Here is a 19998-nt window from a genome sequence, read left to right on the forward strand (position 1 = left end):
TGTGAGATGATCTTGTGCGGTAAACATGCCATTCGTTTATTTTTCTAAGACACATAATGCATTTAATAAACGTGTCAGGAAAGTGGCGGGTGGAGTCCCTCCTCCCGGAAAGGAAGTTTGCATTTTGTTTAGCGTGTGAACGTGTTGGTGGGGAAGATTCTGTCACGTCTTTCTGTGAGTTTGCTGGGACTCTGTGAGGCGAGGCGTGAGGACCACCTGACACCGCAGGCGCCGAGGCCCCGCCCCTCCCGCCACCAGCCGCAGCGCCGTGCGCCACCCGCGAGGACACTGCGTGGGACACACGGCGGGCCGTCGCTGAAGGAGCCGCTCCGTGTGGGAGACGCGGCTCTGTGCGCGTCCTCGTGTTGGTTTTCACGAACCGCTGAAGGTCTGACGTGGATGTGTGTGTATCGGACGGCCGCGCACTGTCCTCCAGGGCTTATCCTGTCTGTGTGTCATTGGAACTGGGCCAGTGCCTTCTCCTCTCCCTTCTCCACCTTCCCTGCCGGTTTGAAGGGGAGCAGAGATGGGGAGGCCCGTGGTTAGAGGCCGTTTGCTGCCCTGGGAAACGCCCGGTGTTCTTCCTCCAGCAGCCGCCGTATCAGATCGTGGCGGCTCGGTAGGTGTGTGGACCATGTGGACGGGCCACCCCAGCTGGGCGTTGTGGGGACCCTGCGGGAGCCCACACAGACCGCCCCTCCCCGGGCAGGAGGCGCCGCCCAGGGGCCCTTGTGCCCCAGCTCCGTCAACCTCTCTCAGTTCAGCCACCACCTTCCCACTGTTTCTTTTAACCAGAACAGCCGTCCCTGGGTTTTGACATAGATTCCTCCCAGTAGGAATTGTTTGGGAAACAAAGCAAGTGCAATGGTAGTTTAACAACACAGGGTGGGCCACAAGGAGGTGCACAGGGTTCCTCTGGGAAACTACAGTCATTACGTAACGAACTGTTCCCACAGTGGCAGCTCCGCCCGTCCGGGGGGGGGGGGGGGGGGTGTATGTCTGTCTGTCCTGGAGGAGGAAGTTCCAATTGTAGATGCTCCTGGCCTGTGGGAAATGCTCGTCTGGTTTTTTTTTTTTTTTTTAATAAGTTTTTATTGTTCATATTATTACAAATGTTCCTTTTTTCCCCCCACACCATTGCTCTCCTCCACCAGGTTCCCACCCCACCCTCTGCCCTTTCCTCACTCCCCATTGTCCTCATCCATAGGTGCACAGTTTATGTTCAGTCTCTTCCCACATCCCCCTCTCCCCTTTTCCCCAAGAATCATCAGTTCACTCCCCTTCCATACCTCTGATTCTATCATATTCAACAGTTACTATTGTTCATCAGATTTTTTTTTTAATTTCCTTGGTTTTTAGATTCACTTGTTGATAGTTACGTATTTGTTGTTCATAATTTTTATCTTTGTTTACCTTCTCTTCTGAAAGAACCCCCTTCAGCAATTCATATAATTCTGGTTTGGTGGTGATGAACTTCTTTAGCTTTTTTTTATTAGTTAAGCTCTTTATCTGACCTTCGATTCTGAGTGATAGCTTTGCTGGATAGATTATCTTTGGCTGTAGGTTCTTACTATTCATCACCTTGAATATTTCTTGCCATTCCCGTCTGCCCTGCATGGTTTCTGTTGAGAAGTCAGCTGACAATCGTATAGGTGCTCCTTCTTTGCTCTTGCTTCTTTTAATATTCTCTCTTTGTCTTTTGCTCTTGGAATTTTAAGTATGATGTGTCTTGGTGTGGTCCTCTTTGGATTCCTTTTGTTTGGAGTTCTGTGCACTTCCTGGACTTGTAAGTCTAATTCTTTCACCAGATGGGGGAAGTTTTCTGTCACTATTTCTTTCAGTATGTTTTCGATATCTTGCTCTCTCTCATCTTCTGGGACCCCCATAATTCTGATGTTGGTTCGCTTGAAGCTATTCCAGAGGTTTCTTACATTATCTTCAATTTTCTGGATTCTCTTGCCTTCTAGCTTCTGTGGAGGAGTGTCTTCTGGCTCTTTATGTTCCAAATCTTTGGCTTGATTCTTGCGATCTTCCCTTCTGTTTTTAGGACTCTGTAAAATATTTTTTATTTCAGACAATGTGTTCTTTATTTCTTATTGATCCCTTATCATTTCTTGATGACTCCTTATTAATTCTAGTTGATCTCTTTTCATATCCTCATAGGTCTTATCCATCTTTTCTAGGAAATTTTTGAAAAACCTTATAAGCGTAGATTTGAACTCTATATCCAGACGCTTTTTGTCCTCCATTTCTTTTGTTTGTGATCTATTTTGTTGTCTCATTTCACAGTTACAGATGGGATGGGGTTTCAGGGTGGATCCTGCAGCTTTGGCTTCCGTCAGCCCCGCCCTATGTGGGTCCTTCAGTGCTCGCTGCCGGCGCCTCTGAGAGAAAGGTGCCCTCGATTTTCGCCTGCTGCCAAACAGTCTATGCTCTTCCCCAATGAGGCTCGCCTATTCTGACACGCGGTGGTAAGGAGGAGCCGCCTCCCGCCTGATTTCTCTGCCGTCTCTTTCCTTGGTTATTTTTTAAAGATTGGTGTTTCTTTCTTTTCCGTAACTTAGTCTTGAAGTTGTTCAGAACTCCAAGCCCCAGCCCCCCAGCCCCTTTAACCCCCTGAGCAGCGGCAAGGTCAGCCAGCTGCTGCGAGAGGCTCTGCGGCTTGGTGGTCCCAGGGCCTCCGAGCACCGTCTGCTGACCAGCGCCGCCTTGGGGCCGGACTGTGTCATGCAGAGACCGGAGCTGAGTTCCCGCAGACCAGCTCTCAGCCGTGTGCCGGGTGCCTCAGCCTGTTCTCATGAGCATTTGCAGGTGCACTTCCTCTGCACAGCTTTCGGGCGGGGGCACCCGTCTGCAGAGCCAGAGGCGGTGTGAGTGGGAGACGGAAGCAAAAGCTGTGGGCACGGGACCCGTCGGAGCCCTGGCTGACTGACGGAGATGCCACCTGAAGGTTCGCCATGCAGGGAAGAGGGTTACTCTCCCAGGGCCTCTGAGAACTTTCTAGAAGTGCACTGTGAACTGCCAGGGACCGCTAACATGCCCTGGCACTCGGCAGGCAGAGAGAGAGTGCACATCTCTGGACGCCGCCTGCCTGCTGTGCGTTGCGTGCCCTGAGCCTCCTGAGACCTGGGCTCGTGCAGACACTCAGAGTCGGTGTCCAGGGTCCCGGGAGGAGCCACAGTGCAGCCTGCTCCCAGGCTCGCAGCTTCCAGAGGGCGCGGTACGCCGGTGGAAACGCCTGCCTTGGGAAGAAGGGTGCCCGGGCTGCCATCTTGGCGGTGTGGCGAGGGGCATTGGGGGCAGATGAGGGCACAGGACCACGTGCTCTGCCCATTGGGGTGCTCCCCTGCATTAGGCCTTACTTGGTTTGGGGAGGGTCTGTGTCGAGTGAGGGTGTGTGAGGCCCTTGTCCTGGAGACCAGCACCACTTCGTTCCCTTCTCCGCCTCTGGGAGGAGCCCCGGCCCCCCCCCACCCCCCGCCCCAGGCTGGGCTGACCCAGTCCGAGGGGCCACCTGAGTCCCCACAGAGGTCTCTCTCCCTTCAGCCAGGGGTGGGAGGTCCTTGAGAGGGAGCCAAGGTCATGTGGCTGAGGCAGGGCCTCCCTGGGGCTGGGAGGGCGTGCTGCCCCAGGGCCGTGTCTGTGCCATGAGCAGTGCCTTCGGCTGCCGCAGGAGACTGTGCCAGGCTGCCGCTGGGTGCGGGGCGGTGGGCGGTTCGGAAGGCTGCGGGAAGAGGCTGCGGTGGCTTGGCACTGATCCGAGGCCGGGCTGTGCATGGAGGAGGGCCAGCTCAGGTAGCCCTGCCGTTCCCATTCCAGACTCTGGATACGAATTAGGAACTTTAGGCAAAATCCAAAGTCTTTGCAGCAAAATAGAGGCCTGTGCTGCTCTTACAGCGAAACGCTGTGCGCTGGTGTCCGAAGTCCCCACAGCCTTTACAGTGTCAGCCGCCTTGGTCGTTCCAAACATTGACTGTGCTGAAGATGTGACTGTGTTGTTACACAGCTTTAAGGTAATTTTTGTCTCAATAACAGCTTTTTTCAATGAATAAAAATTGAAATGAATCACGAAACGCCTGTCTGACAGTCTCTGCTGCCCGTGTCCGGAGCGGGTGGAGGGGCCGCCCGCCAGGCCCCCGGAAGTCCATTCGGCGCCATGAAGAGTGCGTGCCTGGGGGTGGGGGGGGGGCCTGCGGGACGGGGCGGCTGGGGCGGTGGAGTGACGGCATGGGGGAAGGGGTCCCTCTGAGCTGTGGTTCCATTTGCTAAGAGAGCGGCATGGAGAGGCAGTTTTCACACCTGGAGAAGGAGGGAGAGGGAGCGAGGAGCCAGTGTCCACGAGGCTCTGGGAGGGGGGCCAGGCAGGAGGTCCCAGGAGCGCGCACTGGCCTCTGCACACCAGTGGTCGATCAATCAATCAGCAAAGGAACTTCCGAGTCCAGCGGCAAGCGTGGGCCTGGGGGCGGCAGGTGCTTCTGATCGCACAGACTCCCCTGTGCTGCTGGCGTTGGAATGTTGAGCCCAAGTGAAACTGAAATGTCGTCATCCTGCTTGCTGGGGGAGGAAAGGGGCTCAGAGGGGTTAAGGACTTCTTAGAGGGAAAGCAGGGAGGGAATGGCAAACCAGCCTTCCGTGACAGCTCTGACCCGGCCTCTGTCCCCAGTCAGTGTCCGAACGAACGAACGCCCGGCCCAGCGCCTTGTGCACAGCGCAGCGCGGACACTCCCGCCCGTGAAGCCCCGGGCCGTGGCCCACTCCTCGGGGTTCAGGCTCCATGCCAATTGGCACATGATGGTCATTGGGTCCGAGCCCATCTGCCAGGGGCGGGACCTCTGTGGACGCGGGATTGGGAGAAGCCGCGGGAACATAGGATGTGCTGATTGCCGACCAAGACGGCCATTGGAACCGGAGCCGCTGCCAGCACAGCCTCAGACGAGAGGCTTCCTGCCAGGTGGCATCGGCGTGCGCAGGAACGGCGCCCTGTCAGGCCCTGGGCACGGGGCCTTCCACGTGCAGCTGCTCAGGGCAGGGTCCCCACAGCCGTGAATCCGTCTCAGGGGTAAACATGCCTTTCCCAGGCTTGTGAGGCTGCCGTGGGCAGACAGTGAGGCCCGCTGTGGCTCAAACTCAGCGTGGGAGCGCGGCCAGAGCGTCGGGCCCTGCGGGGACCTCTGCCCTGGAAGCAGCTTGGGGGGCACGGACGCAGAGTAAAGGCCGCGGGAGGGCTCCGGTCACTCGTGGGCGTGACCCCCCAGTGGGAGGGAGTGAACGAGGGAATGGTTGACACTCGGCTCGGAATGATTCCCTTCGTAGAAACTGAGTGCCGGAAACCTCCAGGCTGCAAACTCCCTGCATCACTTTCATTTAAGAAGTCCTCAGAAAGTAAATGTGGAACTGCCATCTGACCCAGTGACCCCACTCCTAGGAACATATCCTGATAAACCGAAGCACCAGTCAGAAGGAATGTGTGCACCCCTGTGTTCATAGCAGCACAACTTACAATAGCTGGGATCTGGAAACAGCTGAGTGCCATCAGCAGAGGAGTGGATGAAAAGCTGTGGTGCATTTGCACCATGGAACACTATGCAGCTGTGAAAAGGAAGGATCTCTTACCCTTTGAGACGGCATGGAGGGACCTGGACAGTATCATGCTACGTGAAATAAGTCACAGAAAGACATGTATCACATGACCTCACTCATATTTGGAATCTAACAAAACAAACTGATGAACAGAGTGGATCCAGAGACATGGAGGCATGGACCAGAGTGCGGAATCTCGGAGGTTCAGCGGGGAAGTGATCTGCGAGGACCTTGTGTGCATACGTGCGTAACCTATGGACACAGACAATGGGGTGGTGAGGGCCTGGGGTGGGGGAGAGGGGTTGGGAAGAGTGTGGGGGGGGAACATGTAATATTTTAAACAATTTTTTTTAAAGAAGTCTTGATAATGGGTTCATAATCCTTGAAATCCCTTGTGACAAATCCATGCATGGGTCCGGGCCCTGCCCACGTCGCGCCTGTTTGGGCACACCCGCCCCTCACGGAAGCCTCCCGCAGCCAGGGCCCTGCTTTTGGCCTGGGTTACGGTAAGGCCCTCCTGGCGGAGAGCCATTGCAGCTGCACATCATTCTCCCTCCTCCGTGTGGATTTTAAAGTGTTAACATCTTGGAGGACACCTCAATGTAGTCCCCAATTTTTAAAAATACATTTTTATTTATTTCAGAGAAGAAGGGAGAGGGAGAGAGGGATAGAGACATTAATGGTGAGAGAGCTGCTTCCTACTTGCCCCCCAAATGGGGACCGAGCCCGCAACCTGGCATGTGCCCTTGACAGGAATTGAACCCAGGACCCTTCAGTCTGCAGGCCGATGCTCTATCCACTGAGCCAAACTGGCTAGGGCTGTAGCCTCAAATTTTGACTATATCTGCCAGCTGTGAGTATCTGGGTCTCCAGCCCATAGCAAATTAAAATATAGAAAGAGACTGCTTCAGACAGACACCCTGGTAATAGAAGTTATAAGTAAGCTATCAGAATGCCTTTATTAGAGAGAGAGGGACTCGGCAAACAGCTGATGGGCACCAAGGAGCTCAGACCCTTGGGGGAGTCCCAGCCGTTGAGGAGCCACTTGCCACTAATCGTCTGAGAGATGCAAATCAAACAATGCGGTGCCACCTCACACCTGTCAGAATGGCTATCGTCAACAAATCAACAAACACAAGCCAGCGAGGATGCGGAGAAAAAGGAGCCCTCCTGCCCTGCTGGCGGGAATGCAGACTGGTGCAGCCCCTGTGGAGAACAGTATGGAGTTTCCTCAAAAAACTGAAAATGGAACTCTCATTTGACCCAGTAATCCCACTTCTAGAAATATATCCCAAGAAACTAGAAACACCAATCAGAAAGGATGTATGCACCCCTATGTTCATAGCAGCACCATTTGTAATAGCTAAGATCTGGAAACAACTTAAGTGCCCATCAGCAGATGAGTGGATTAGAGAACCATGGTACATCTACACAGTGGAATACTACACTGCTTTAAAAAAGAAGGAATTCTTACCACTTGCAGCAGCATGAATGGACCTGAAGAGCATTATGTTAGCGAGCCGAGGATGGGAGAAGAGCCGAGTGTCTGAGCAGCACTCCCCGCGTCCTCTCTTCTCCTCCGCACCTTGCTCTCACAGCCTGACCGCCCGGCCCCCTGCCCCCCGCTGTCTGCTTGCCCCCCAGAACAACTTCCACCATGTCCACCTCGGGAAGTTCCCAGTTGAACAAAGACGTCAAGCAGATGTACCTGTCCCTGCCTCAGGGGCATAAAGTCTGCCTATGAATGTCTGGATTGACGGTACTGGGGAAGGACTGCGATGCAAGACCCAGACCCTGGACAGTGAGCCCAGGAGTATAGACGAGTTGCCGAGTGGAGTTTTGATGGCTCCAGTACTATGCAGTCTGAAGGCTCCAACAGCGACATGTATCTTGTTCCTGTTGCCATGTTTCGGGACCTTTTCCACAAGGACCCCAACAAGCTGGTGTTTTGGGAAGTCTTCAAGTACAACCACAAACCCGCAGAGACCAATTTAAGACATACCTGAAAACGGATAATGGACCTGGTGAGCAATCAGCATCCCTGGTTTGGAAAGGAGCAGGAATATACTCTCATGGGCACAGATGGGCCTTCCAATGGCTTCCCTGGACCCCAAGGTGCATACTACTGTGGTGTGGGAGCAGACAGCCTACGGCAGGGATATTGTGGAGGCTCACTACCGGGCCTGCTTGTACGCTGGCATCAAGATCGCAGGGACAAATGCCGAGGCCATGCCAGCCCAGCGGAAATTCCAAATGGGACCCTGCGAAGGAATCGAAATGGGAGATCATCTCTGGGTGGCCCATTTCATCTTGCACCGAGTGTGTGAAGACTTTGGAGTGATAGCAACCTTCAACCCCAAGCCCATTCCCGGGAACCGGAATGGCGCAGGCTGCCACACCAACTTCAGCACCAAGGCCATGCGAGAGGAGAACGGTCTGAAGTACACTGAGGAGTCCATCGAGAGGCTGAGCAAGCGCCACCAGTACCACATCCGAGCCTACGACCCCAAGGGGGGCCGGGACAATGCCCGGCGCCTCACCGGATTCAACGAAACCTCCAACATCAATGACTTCGCCGGCGTGGCCAACCGCAGCACCAGCATCTGCATTCCCCGGGCTGTGGGCCAGGAGAAGAAGGGGTACTTTGAAGACCGGTGCCCCTCTGCCAACTGTGACCCCTTCGCGGTGACGGGAGCCCTCATCCGCACGTGCCTTCTCAACGAAACTGGCGACGAGCCCTTCCAGTACAAGAACTAAGCAGACTAGACTTGCAGCCATCCACCTCCTTCTGACTACTCCATCCCACTCCCACTCTCGCCCTTCCGTTGTCATAACAAATATAACTCAAAAGGGTAGAATATCAAGGTCCGTTTTTCCTTGTGCCCAGTTAATATCTCTTGTTTCCTTTGGCCAGGTTAGAGGGGTCAAGTCCTTAGTCTCTTACACACACACACACACACACACACACACACCTTTTCCCCCATCACTGAAGCTTTCTAGTGGGGAGGAGGGGAGGGGGAACATGACCACTGCTTCACTTAATCCGGTGTTTGTAGCTATCTGGACAGTGAGCATAGTGTTTCTGAAGGAAGGGGGAGGACCTTTTTCTTCTTTGAGTTAGCTGAAGGGAGGTAGGAGTGCTGGGCTTGCTCTGGGACTAGGTTAGATACTCCCTTTGGTTGGGAAGTTCCATAAAAGATTATAAGAATCTTCCTAATGAAAGTGAGAATTGGGAAAGGTGGGGGCAGCAGGCAGGAAGCCCTCTTACCTGCCAACTGTGACCCCTTCCTTTGCAGGGACCTGCTTCCCTGACCTGGGACTGAGGGCCCTCACTGGAGGCAAGCCCAGCATAAAGGGATGGGATGGGTTAGCCCTACCTTCAAAGAACAAGTTCTCATTGCTTGGTCCTCCTGTTTGCAACACGAATCAGAGTAGTATTTTTATATTTAAATGCAAAAACAAAAAAATTATATATACATGGGTGTACAGATACGTGTGCTTTTTCTAAAGAAGAAAAACATTCTGGTCACCAGGAGCCAGATTTGAGGCGAGAAGTCTTGTTAGAAATACTCTCCTTTTGAGGGGGGTTGAGAAGTTGGCTGTTAGGGGCCATTAAACCTTCACTACCATGTGAGGGTTTCTCTGTGCCCTGCCTGCCCTTTGGGACACAGGTTGGCTAACAGGAGCAAATAACAGCAGATACCCGAGTCCCATGGCTTTGGCTTAGAAAGACACGTATGCACAGGGGTTGAGAAATATGAGTTGGCTGGTCAACTTGAGCATGTATGTTACTGACAATGGGGTATTGGGTTATTTTCTGGGGAACTAGCATGTCACTAAAGCTGGCCTTTTGATATATTAAAAAAAATTTTAAGCAAAACCAGTTTAGATTTTAATTATATTTGTAGGGATTTGAAGTCTCTAACAGAATTGCTTGTTTGCTTCCACAGCCTTCCTGTCCCCTCCTAGAGGGGAGGGGGACGGGACTGGGGTTAAACACTTGTAACTTTGTATCCTGGTGTCTGTTCTGGGTGTGAAATATTCCTTTTCGTTCCTTAAGATTCTGAGGAGTTATTTTTTCTTTTATAATTAAAAAACCAACAAACCCCACCTTCAAAAAAAAAAAAAGAAAAAGAAAAAAAAGAACATTATGTTAAGTGAAATAAGCCAGGAAATGAAAGAAAAATACCACTTGATCTCATTCATTTATGGAAAATAAAGAACATTATAACTTGATGAACAAAAAGATAGATACAAGCAGTAAAGAACCCAGCAGACTGTCAAGTGACAGCGGGAAGCCTGGGGAGTGTTGGGGAGAGGGGGAAGAGATCAATCAAAGACTTGTATGCATGCATATAGGCCTAACCAATGGACACAAGACTCTGGGGTGGTGGTGAGGCATGCAGCAAGGGCTAGGGGAATGTCAATGGGGAAAGAAAAAGGAGACATGTATTGCTATATGTAATATTTTAAACAATAAAAAAATCAATAAAAATATTGTCCATACTACCCAAAGCATTTCTAAATTCACATATAATTCCTATTATGATAGTAATGGTGTTTTTTTGTTTTTGTTTTTTGTTTTGTTTTGTTTTGTTTTAGAGAATTAGAACAAATAATCCAAAACTTTATATGAAATCACAAAAGGCCCTGAATAGAGGCAGCAATTTTGAAAAAGGACAAAGTTGGAGGTGTCATGCTACCTGATATTAAACTGTATACTACAAGGCCATTGTAATAAAAACAACATAGTCCTAGAATAAGAACATACATATATCATAGATCAATGAACAAAAGAGAGAGCCCAGAAATAAGTATACATGTGTTCAATTAATATTTGACAAGGGAGGCAAGAATCTAAAATTGAGCTTTCAGTAAATGATGTTGGGAAAATTGGACAAATACATGCAAAACATTTAAGCTAGACCATCTTTTTCACTATATACAAGAATAAACTCAAATGGATAAAATACTTAAATGTAAGATTAAAACCATAAAACTCCTGGAGGGAACCTAGGCAATAATATCTCAGACATTTTCCTTAGCAATATGTCTTCTTGCATATATCCTCAGGCGTCACAAGAAAAATGGGACTTCATCAAACTAAAAAGCTTTTACACTGTAAGAGAAAACATCAGCACAATAAAAAGACAACTGCTGAATGGGAAAAGATACTCATTAGTGGTACATTGAGTAAGGAATTACATCCGAAATGTATAAAGAACTCAGATAACTCAACAACAATAACAACACAAAATTAAGACCTGAGCAGAGAAGCTGAAGAGACACCTCTCTACAGAGGACCTACAGATGCCAATAGACATATGAAAAGTTGTTCAACACACTACACTTCAGAGAAATGCAAATTAACACCACAGTGAGACATCACTCACATCTGTCAGAATGGCTGTTATCAATAAAACAGCAACTGCTGGTGAAGATGTGGAAAACAGGTAACACTCATGCTCTTCGGTGGGAATGCAGAATGGCTAAACCACAATGAAAACAGTATGAAGGCTCCTCAAAAAGTGGAAGTGCCTTATAACTCAGTGATTCCACTTTTGGGTAAATACTTGAAGAAACCGCCGAAACCGGTTTGGCTCAGTGGTAGAGCGTCGGTCTGCGGACTGAAAGGTCCCGGGTTCGATTCCGGTCAGGGGCATGTACCTTGGTTGCGGGCATATCCCTGGTAGGGGGTGTGCAGGAGGCAGCTGGTCGATGTTTCTCTCTCATTGACGTCTCTAGCTCTCTATCTCTCTCCTTTCCTCTCTGTAAAAAATCAATAAAAATCTATTTAAAAAAAATACTTGAAGAAACCCAAAACACTAATATATGGTTTTATTTTATTTGTTTGATTACTAGAGGCCCAGTTCACAAATACTGAACACCACTTCCAGAGGTGGGGAGGTAGGCCCCCATGTGTGAGGAACAGGGCAGCCTGGCCTGTGCTGCTTGCTCATTGGTCCAATGAACGAGGGGGCGGGGTTTCTGGAACAAGGGGCCAGGGCCAGGCCAAGAGCTGACAATAGTCAAGTCAATGAGGTGGCAGCGCCAGGCCAAGAGCTGAAGGCTGTCTAGGCAATGAGGGGGCAGGGCCAGGTGAAGAGCAGACAATTGTGACCTAAGCAGGAGAAAGGCTGGTTGCCAGGGATACTGGTAGGTGGGAGGGGCGGGCGAGGCCGGGGTGGGGGCGGTGGGTGTGGGGCGAAGGCCTGCTGGCAATGAGGCCTTGGCCTCGCAGCAGGGACCTAAACAAGGAGGCTGTGGTTTTTGGGGGCTGGCTCAATGATCAGCCAGAAGAGGCCAAGCCAAGAATGGATTGGAGTCAGAGGCAACACCCGGAAGTGGTCCAGTGGATAAGGCCATGTGAATGAGGATGGGCGTCGCCAGTGGCCACAAAAGCCCCGTCATCCACTGGTTCAGACTGGATGCCAGCAAGAAGGTCCCTTGTCCTCAAGGAAGGGCTTTCCCTGTGAATGGGGCAGACACCTCGCCCTCAGGGCCCAGCGACCAGTAAGTACTGTGTTTCCCCGAATATAAGACATCCTCAGAAAATAAGACCTACTTACAGGTTTCCTTCTGAGTGAAATAGAAGGCATCCCCAGAAAAGAAGCCCCCCCTTCCCTCCTTAGGCTGAACATGAGAGATTTCATCCACTGATTCTGAAAGAAATGGAGTCACAAGAAATTCACCAGGAAATTCAGGAATTGGATTGTTATGATAATGTTCCAGAAGATGTTGACATGATTGTCCTTGAATAAATGAGTAAATTCTTGATACTGTAGGATTCTCAGTTGTCTGGTTTGTGTTGACAACTACAGTCCTACCGTACCGTATACAAGTAATAAATTTTCTTTATTTTCATTTAACAATGTGTACTGTATTCTTCTTCATGGAAAAATAAGACAATCCCTGAAAATAAGACCTAGCCTATCTTTGGGAGCAAATATTTATTTAAGACAATATCTTATTTTCGGGGAATCAGGGTACCTCAGGAGGGCGGGTCAGTGCCCCCAGAGTGGAAAGTGATTTCCGGGGACTTGAAACAGCTCTCTCCCGATGTCAAAGCCGATAGGGCCGTGGGGGTGGCAGGACACTCAGTTGTGCGATGCCCCGTGGGGGCTGTGGGGGTAGCCGAGGCTCATGGAGGCCCATGGCTGTCCAAAAGGGGGCGCTGGTCTCCCCATGCTTGTGGACCTGGGCCCAGGGTGGGAGGCCACCTGTGAGCAGAAGGCCAACTGCCCTAGGGGCATTTAGTCACCAAACAGCACTTCCAGAGGTGCTGAGGTAGGCCTCCTTTGGTTAGGAGCAGGGCAGCCTGGCCAGTGCTACTCGCTCATTGGTCCAATGACCGAGGGGCGGGGTTTCTGGAACAAGGGGCCGGGGCCAGGCCAATTGCTGAAGGCCCTCTAGTCAATGAGGGGGCGGGGCCAGGTGAAGAGCAGGCAATTGTGACCTAAGCATGAGAAAGGCTGGTTGCCAGGGATACTGGGAAGTGGAAGGGGTAGGCGGGTGGGGTGGGGGGAGGTTGGGGGTGATTCGAAGGCCTGCTGGCAGTGAGGCCTGCCGCCTGGCAGCAGGAACCTAAACAAGGAGGCTGGGGTTTGGGGGGGCTGGCTCAATGATCATCCAGAAGAGGGAAAGCCAAGAATGGATTGGAGTCAGAGGCAACACCCGGAAGTGGTCCAGTGGATAAATAAGGCCATGTGAATGAGGATGGGCGTTGCCAGTGGCCACAAAAGCCCCGTCATCCACTGGTTCAGACTGGATGCCAGCAAGAAGGTCCCTTGTCCTCAAGGAAGGGCTTTCCCTGTGAATGGGGCAGACACCTCGCCCTCAGGGCCCAGCGACCAGTAAGTACTGTGTTTCCCCGAATATAAGACATCCTCAGAAAATAAGATCTACTTACAGGTTTCCTTCTGAGTGAAATAGAAGGCATCCCCAGAAAAGAAGCCCCCCCTTCCCTCCTTAGGCTGAACATGAGAGATTTCATCCACTGATTCTGAAAGAAATGGAGTCACAAGAAATTCACCAGGAAATTCAGGAATTGGATTGTTATGATGATGTTCCAGAAGATGTTGACATGATTGTCCTTGAATAAATGAGTAAATTCTTGATACTGTAGGATTCTCAGTTGTCTGGTTTGTGTTGATAACTACAGTCCTACCGTACCGTATACAGGTAATAAATTTTCTTTATTTTCATTTAACAATCAATGTGTACTGTATTCTTCTTCATGGAAAAATAAGACAATCCCTGAAAATAAGACCTAGCCCATCTTTGGAAGCAAAAATTAATATAACACAATGTGTTATTTTCAAAGAATCAGGGTACCTCAGGAGGGCGGGTCAGTGCCCCCAGAGTGGAAAGTGATTTCCGGGGACTTGAATCAGCTCTCTCCCGATGTCAAAGCCGATAGACAGGGCCGGGGGGTGGCAGGACACTCAGTTGTGCGATGCCCCGTGGGGGCAGCCGAGGCTCATGGAGGCCCATGGCTGTCTGAAAGGGGGGGCTAGTCTCCCTATGCTTGTGGACCTGGGCCCAGGATGGGAGGCCACCTGTGAGCAGAAGGCCAACTGCCCTAGGGGCATTTAGTCACCAAACAGCACTTCCAGAGGTGCTGAGGTAGGCCTCCTTTGGTTAGGAGCAGGGCAGCCTGGCCAGTGCTACTCGCTCATTGGTCCAATGACCGAGGGGCGGGGTTTCTGGAACAAGGGGGCAGGGCCAGGCCAATTGCTGAAGGCCCTCTAGTCAATGAGGGACGGGGCCAGGTGAAGAGCAGGCAATTGTGACCTAAGCAGGAGAAAGGCTGGTCGCCAGGGACACTTGGGAAAGGCCTGCTTGCTGTCAGGCCAGCTGCCCTGCAGCAGCAACCTAAACAAGTTGGCTGTAGGTTTTTGGGAGCAGGCTAGGTGAACAGCCAGAAGTAGCCAAGCCAAGAATGGTTTGTTGCCAAGGGCAATACCTGGAAGTTGTTCAGTGGATATGGCCAAGGGGCCTATGAATGAGGAAGGGGGTCCCTAGTGGCCGAAAAATCCCCATCTTCTGTCCAGACTGGATGCCAGCAAGAAGGTCCCTTGTCCTCAAATAAGGGGGTTCCCTGTGAATGGGGCAGAAAGCCCGCCCTCAGGGCCTGGCAACCAGTAAGTACCTCAGGAGGGGAGGGTCAGTGCTCCCAGAGTGGAAAGTGATTTTTGGGGACTTGACACAGATCTCTCCCAGATTTCAAAGCCCATAGGCATGGCTGTCGGGGTCGCAGGACACTCCGTTGTGAGATGTCCTGTTGTGGGGGCTATGGGGGTCCCCAAGCCTCATGGTGGCCCATTGTTGTCCGAAAGAGGGGGCTGATCTCCCTATGCTCGTGGACCTCGCCCCTGGGTGGGAGGCAACCTGTGAGTAGGAGGCCATCTGCAATAGGGGCTTTTAGGTACTGAACAACACTTCCAGAGGTGGGGCAGTAGGCCCCTTTGTGTGAGAAGCAGGGCATCCTGGCCAGTGTTGCTCGCTCATTGGTCCAGTGAACGAGGGGGCGGGGACAGACCAAGAGCTGAAGGCAGTCAAGTCAACAAGGGGTGGGACCAGGTGAACGGCCTGCAATTGTGACTTAAGCAGGAGAATGGCTGGTCATCGGGGACATGGGGGAAAGGCCTGTTGGCCGTCAGGCTGGCCGCTAGGCAGCAGCGACCTAAACAAGGCAGCTGAGGGTTTTGTGGGGCAGGTTAGGTGATCAGCCAGACTCGGGCAAGCCAAGAATGGGTTGGAGACAGGGCAATACCGGGAAGTGGCCCAGTGGATAAGGCCTTGGGGCCCTGTGATGAGGACGGGGGTCTTGGGTGGCCGCTAAAGCCCCACCTTCCCGTGGTCCAGACTGGATGCCAGTAGGAACGACCCATGTCCACAAGGAAGGGCGTTCCCCGTGAATGGGGCAGAAAGCCGGCCCTCAGGGCCTGGCAACCAGTAAGTACCTCAGGAGGGCGGGTCGGTGCCCCCAGAGTGGAAAGTGATTTTGGGGGATTTGATACAGCTCTCTCCCCGATGTCAAAGCCCATAGACAGGGCTGTGTTGTGAGATGCTCCTTGCTGGGGGTGATGGGTGCTCCCGAGGCTCATGGAGGCCCATGGCTGTCCGATAGGGGGGGCTGGTCTCCCCATGCTTGTGGACCTGGGCCCAGGGTGGGAGGCAACCTGTGAGTAGGAGGCCATCTGCACTGGTGGGGTCCCTCAGCCTAGGTTGTGATTGAAATGTCGGGATCAAAGGAGGTTGTCTGTGGGATATTCAGGGTCAGTGAAGGGGCTCCTGCACTGAGCATCTGACCCCCCTGGTGGACAGTGCTCATCATAGCCACTGGTCAACAGGTCATTTGGTCGTTCAGTCACTTAGGCTTTTATATATATCTTGATTTCAGAGAGGAAGGAAGAGGGAGAGAGAGAGAGAAACATTAATGATGAGTGGAAATCATTGATTGGCTGCCTCCTGCACACCCCCTTATAGGCATTGAGCTCACTACACAGGCATGTGCCCTTGACCAAAATCAAACCTGGAACCCTTCAGTTTGCAGGCCAATGCTTATTTACTAAACCAGGTCTAGTAGTATTATAAAATTAAAATATAAAATATTTAAATATCGCTATTTACCCTTTCTCTATAATAGAAGTGTCAGGAGTCATATGTACCAGCCAATCGGACAGATGGACAGTCGGTCACTTAGCCTTTTATATATATAGATATTTAATGTAATTGTAGTTGAAAATCAACAAAAAGGAAATATAATTTGTCATTGGTTGCTTATCCACATTTTATTAATAATGTGGTACATTGTTTCCTTTAGGCTATTGTTTCTTTTTAAAATACGTTTTTACTGAATTTTAGAGGAAGGGAGCCAGGAAGGAGGAGAGAAAGATAAACGTTGATCAATCTGCCTCCTGCATGCCCTCTACTGGGGACAGGGTCAAGACCACAACCTGGGCATGTGCCCTAATCTGGAATAGAACCAGTGACCTCTTGGTGCATAGGTTGCTGCTCAACCACTGAGACATACTGGCCGTGCTTGGCTATTGTTTCTTATCCTAGTATATAGATTTTCTTAAATGAAGAGAAGGATGAATGGTAGAATCCTATTCTTCAAATATCATTCTATAACCTAATATTCTTCTTTTATCCTTAAGAAGTGAAAAGTAATTATAGCAACTTAAGCCAAATGTACAAAAAATAGACACTTTTTTTTTTTTTACAAAATTTACATCTTAACTAATAATAAACAAACATGTAAATTGACCATACCTCTGCTATGCCCACAGCCAATCAGAGTAAGTATGTAAATTAGAAGTCCAAAGATGGCAGTCACCCAGCTGCTCCAGGTGCAGAGCGGCCAGGCAGGGCAGGACACCTGCTATGAGAGGGAGGGAGGGCCAGGGGCAAAGGGATCTATAGGAGTGGAATGCCCCAGTGAAGATAAGACTGCAAACTCCAGAGTCTGCAGCGAAGATCAAGAAGCCAGACTCTGGCCAGAGCAAAGGCCTGGGTCCCGGGTTCCAGAGGAAAACCACTGCTGGAAGCCAAGGGAAGGAAGGCCTATTGTACGAATCTCTTTGTGCTGCTGGCTTCTAGTCCTATAAAACAAAAGCCTAATATGCTAAGTGTCTGGTTGTCTGGTCAGCCATGCAACCAATCAAAGTGTAATATACTAATGACTAGAGGCCTGGTGCATGGGATTCATGCATTGGTAGGGGACGTGGTCTGTGAGGATGGGCCAGCTGTGGGAGTGCCACTTATCTCCGTCAGTCAAGCAGTGTTGAGAGTCTGCCCTCTGGTGGTCACTGCATGTCATAGCAATCGGTCGACTGGTGATTCTGTTGATTCCACTGTTTGATCGCTGGGCTTTTATTATGTAGGACATGTTAAGGCTGCTCAACCACTCGCTATGACATGCACTAACCACCAGGGGCTAGATGCTCAGACTGGTAGATTAGTTTGTTGCTGGGGTCTGCCCGTTGAGCCCTCCTGTGTTCCCTCCCAGGCTGGCCAACCTCCCACATCCTTCTCCGGCCCCAATCATGCACCGGTGCGGTCCCTTGGCCTGGCCTGTGCACTCTTGAAATCCAGGACCTCTTGGGGGATGTTGGAGAGCTGGTTTCAGCCGGATCCCGCAGGCTAGGCTGAGGGACCCCACGCAAGTACCTCCTGAGTGCTGCTTCCTGTGTCCAGTGTTGAAAGTCTGAGGAGGTGAAACAGTCAGGATAAGCCGGGCTACTGAGGGACAGCAGCCCTGTGTCAGAGCTGACACAGCCACTGGCTTCTTGCTCAGGTAACACCCACGGGCTTGTCGGGAGCTCTGCCCTCGGCTTCCACGCTGGGAGAGTGCGGTCCTGCGGCTGCACTTCCCGGAGACTCGCTCCCGGCCACCCCCTCCCCGCTCTGAGGAGGGGAGAGAGGAACAGATGAAGCACCCTGGCTCCTGACCCTGAGCCCAAAGTGACATCTGCCAATCTGTTTATGGTGACCTAACCCAGTCATGTGACTTCAAGGTCATTCGAGGGAGGCGGGAGAAGAACACGTGGAATAGTGGACAAGCACTAGCGTTTGCTGCACGTGGGGGTGGAGCCAGGCTGTGTGCACGCAGTGCTGCGGGGCACCCTCAGAGGGAGAGGTTCAGGGCTCCTGAGAGCACGGGCTGCGTCCAGGATGGGCCTTCAAGGAATTCGGTATCGGAATGGGGCCTACGGACTCACAGGTGTGACAGACCTCATGAACAGCAGATGTGGGCTCCTCCCAGCCAGGCCAGAACGTGCCTCCTCCTCCTCCTTCTTCTTTTTAAATATATTTTATTGATTTTTTACAGAGAGGAAGGGAGAGACAGATAGAGAGCTAGAAACATCGATGAGAGAGAAACATAGACCAGCTGCCTCTTGCACACCCCCTACCGGGGATGTGCCCGCAACTAATGTACATGCCCTTGACCGGAATCGAACCTGGGACCTTTCAGTCTGCAGACCGACGCTCTACCACTGAGCCAAACCGGCTTCGGCAGAACGTGCCTTCTTAATCAGAACAACAGTCACGGCTAGCAGAGCATGAGGACTAGTTCTTACAGTTGTAGCGGGTCCCCACCTTGTTTGTCTGCCCCTCTGAGAAAGACAGCAACTGCGTGGGAGGCACAGCTGGGCCTGGGGGGAGGGGCTCCCTGCCCTCACTGTCCCTGGTCCATGCCAGCCAGGCCCACACTCCTGAGATTGAATGCTCCCCTCTGTCCCACCAGCAATAGGGCGCCTGGTGCTGCTGCTTTCTTCCTTTTGTTTGATCTTACAAGAGCCCTTACCGCCATGAGGTACCAAACACCTCCCCTTTGTGACGAGGACTGCAGGCTGAACTGTGTGAACTCCCGTCTCAGCTAACGAACCAGAGCATGGCTTTAACTTTTGCACTGCAAACATGTGCTGGCTTTTTTAGTCACCCCCACAGACTTCCCATTTTAATAATTCAGTGCAGCCTAGTCATTTTAATTAATCGCCTTCTTTTCAGAAACATCAGTGGGCCTCACTATTTCCGCGTTAGTGCAGGTTCTGTTGGGTCTTAAGGAACTTAGGGAATGGGTGTGTAAGGACCCAGGTTAGCTCCTTCAAGGGCCTGGCTGGTTCTCCGGGGGGTGTGGGGGCTCCCTGGCTCTGACATTCCTGCCCCAGAACTGGTTAACAAACAACCTCTGGAGATTCTGGGCCTAAAACCCAATGCTGGAGACAAAAGGAAAATGCTACCCTGTTTCCCCGAAACTAAGACATTGTCTTATATTAATTTTTGCCCCTGAAGATGCTCTAGGTCTTATTTTCAGAGGTTGTCTTATTTTTCCATGAGAAAGAATAAGGTACACATTTATAGTTAAATGAAAATAAAGGAAATTTATTACCTGTATACAGTACGGTAGTACAGTAGTTGTCAACACAAACCAGACACAAACTGAGAATCCTACAGTATCAAGAATTTACTCATTTATTCAAGGACAATCATGTCAACATCTTCTGGAACATCATCATAACAATCCAATTCCTGAATTTCCTGGTGAATTTCTTGTGACTCCATTTCTTTCAGAATCAGTGGACCAAATCTCTCATGTTTAGCCTAAGGGGGGAAGGGGGGCTTATTTTCGGTGGGATGCCTTCTATTCCACTCAGAAGGTAACCTGTAAGTAGGTCTTATTTTTGGAGGATGTCTTATTTTCGGGGAAACACGGTAGTTCGAGCAAGTCGATATTCTGAGTGTTTCTGAGGACAGTGGGAACGACAGTAGCTTGTTTGGCACAAGAGGAATGATTTGCTTCCGGAGCAGGGAAACATCACAGCCGGCAGCTCTGAGCTGCCCAGGAAAACGGCCGGAGAGGGCTTTGGCCTTTCTGATCAGAATGGGGTGTTCCCTCTGGCCTCTGAC

At 51.1% G+C, this 19998-nt stretch overlaps 1 long non-coding RNA gene and 1 pseudogene across 1 annotated transcript; one reads left to right on the forward strand and one right to left on the reverse strand.

The window, feature by feature from the left end:
* Positions 1 to 576: 576 nt before the first annotated feature.
* On the reverse strand, positions 577 to 18922 carry LOC118704705. Its single transcript, XR_004983488.2, has 3 exons — positions 18909 to 18922; positions 17506 to 17510; positions 577 to 740 (listed from the first exon to the last, which is right to left on the reverse strand). It is a non-coding gene; the product is annotated as an uncharacterized LOC118704705 (long non-coding RNA).
* Positions 7097 to 9670, forward strand: LOC118704703 (annotated as a pseudogene).
* Positions 18923 to 19998: the final 1076 nt, after the last annotated feature.

Source organism: Pipistrellus kuhlii, unplaced genomic scaffold (assembly GCF_014108245.1).
Source record: "Pipistrellus kuhlii isolate mPipKuh1 unplaced genomic scaffold, mPipKuh1.p scaffold_m20_p_45, whole genome shotgun sequence".
Lineage (NCBI taxonomy): Eukaryota > Metazoa > Chordata > Mammalia > Chiroptera > Vespertilionidae > Pipistrellus > Pipistrellus kuhlii.